The sequence below is a fragment of the Montipora foliosa genome, chromosome 1 (genome assembly GCF_036669935.1).
Source record: "Montipora foliosa isolate CH-2021 chromosome 1, ASM3666993v2, whole genome shotgun sequence".
In the NCBI taxonomy this organism is placed as follows: Eukaryota; Metazoa; Cnidaria; class Anthozoa; order Scleractinia; family Acroporidae; genus Montipora; species Montipora foliosa.
In genome coordinates this window covers 6647336-6649835 of record NC_090869.1, presented here as the reverse complement: position 1 = coordinate 6649835, position 2500 = coordinate 6647336, and positions in this window count along the sequence as shown.

The window sequence follows — 2500 nt, the reverse complement described above, 5'->3', positions numbered from 1 at the left end:
GTCGTAGTAGATGTCGTGCTTCGCGCTTGGGCTTCGCGCTTGGGCCATAAATTAACGGGAAAAACCTCGGTCCGTAACTTACAGTACGGACCAAGAAAACGAGGTTAGTAAGAGGTATATCTCCCAGTATACCCGCAGGACCACCTTGTCGTGGCGCTTCCTATACTTTCTCTGGGCTTCTTGCATCCACTGACAATGTGTCGTACTGTTTCAGTGGCATCTCCTCTTTTCTATACAAATGTTAAGTGGTGAGTGTACAAACAGCGACAGCGAACTACTGACTGATCCATTTTGAATGAAAAGCATATTCTGCCGTAAGTGGGAATCGAACCCGCGTCCCCCTGGTCGATGCTACATCGTTGGATTTCCATCCTCGTTGATTCAAATACAATTTGTTATTAGCTGGTAGCGGACACGGGTACGATTCCCACTCACGGCGTGATATGTTTTCATTCAAAAATGGATCAGTTAGTAGTTCGCTGTCGCTATTTGTGCACTCATCACTATATATATTCCAGGTGATGTGATCAACCGAAGCCGGGGTATGACTTGGCATTTTATTACTAACTAGTTTCATACCGCGCAAGAAATGCGGCACTCCTCAGATAAAATAGCCAAATGAAAAGTTCGTTACAACGCTCTCTGATGACAGACGCACTTGCGCTCGCGGAATTTGAATTTTAACTGTTACAAGCGCGCGGAGTTCGGGTTAAACACCTGCTGCGCGGTAATTGTGGGCTTAACGTTCTTTAGGAGAAATTTGTTTGCGTGCCTACAGAAAGTTACCAGTTCATTACGCATGTTCAAGGTCTCTAGTTCAGGTCTACAAATGATAAAATACTTCTACTACCCGCACAAATTACATCAGTTCGAGACAGGGTTTGACCCTAATTAGATGCACGCGGATTTCAATAAGCGTCACGAAGCGTCCCCTTGCTCTTCTAGCCAACTTCAACATCACTTGTGTCTCAGAATACAGACAATTTATGTCACAAAGTGTCCCCCAAATGCTGCTCTTTAAGTGAAAATTAACTGCTGCATTTACCCAAAGCTAAAAATAACGCTAACCTTTACCCTTACCTTATTGTTGAAAATAGGTAGTAAATGCTTAGACTTAAAGGGACACTTTGTGTTGGATGTCAAAATTGGGCGTGCATCTAATTAGGGTCAAACCTGGACATAAGTGCAGGGTTGTAAGGAGAGGTTTGTTTCAAAATTTTCCTGGTCGCAGTCCTGAATTTCAACCTTGCTTCCTTCAAACACCAAACATGCTTACTGAGCTCTGTAACCTCTTGTCGAGGTTGTTGAAAGAAGATCTGTGATTGGCAAACTTTGTTTTAAAAGAGTTCTCAGTGAGTCCAACTCAAGTTTGGGCTGGCCCGTTATCTTCAGTTGTAGAATATTGAGTGTCAGTTCCAAGAAGACGTCAATGAAGGCATCAAATCAATTAAAAGTGACAACCGCCTATTTGTAAAGGCCGATAAATCCACGAACTTTTACAAAATTGGAAGCCACCAAGTACAATCAGCTCCTGCATGACAACATCACAAAAACCTACAAAAAGGCAGAGTATAACCAATTAAACAAAATTGATGTGAAAGCGAAAACAATCACCGAGAAACTCCGTATTGACGACCGTGTTGAAACGACCGCTACAAAAGAAGCTTTTATCACCCTAAAAGGACAATTTTGAGAATAAACCAACGTGCAGACTAATTAACCCGTCAAAACAGGAGATCGGAAAGATTAGCAAACAAATCCTCGTATCTGAACAAGAAACTGCAGAACGTCACGCGAGTAAACCAGTGGAAGAACACCTCCTCTGTCCTACAATAGTTCAAACATTTGCCTAACAAACACAGGATGTGCTTTCATAACCTTCGATGTAGTGGAATTCTATCCTTCCATATCAGAGACACTACTCCAGCGTGCCCTTGACTTCGCAGCCAATTATGTGACCATTTCAGATGATGATCGTCACATAACCTTACAGGGATGGCGCAGTGGTGAGAGCACTCGCCTCCCACCAATGTGGTCCGGGTTCGATTCCCAGATCCGGCGTCATATGTGGGTTGAGTTTGTCGGTTCTCTACTCTGCACCGAGAGGTTTTCTCCGGGTACTCCGGTTTCCCTCTCCTCAAAAACCAAAATTTGATTTCATTTGAGTTAACTTGTTAATTTCAATTTAAAGTGTCCCCGATTAGTGCTCTACGGCGCTAGAAGATTAGACACTTCAATAAAGTTCCTTTCCTTTCCTTTCAACAGAACACCGGCACGCTCTTCGATGTCACCATGGGTAGTTTTGATGGAGCTGAAACGTGTGAATTAGTAGGAATCTACATGCTCTTGCAGCTTAAAGCAATATCCCACGGCATTGAAATTGGGCTTTACAGAGATGTCGGCTTAGCAGTAATCGACCAAACCCCACAAAAAAACGAAAAAATCAAAAAAGAAATATGCAAAGTGTTCGCCAAAAACAACCTACGCATTACTATTGAGG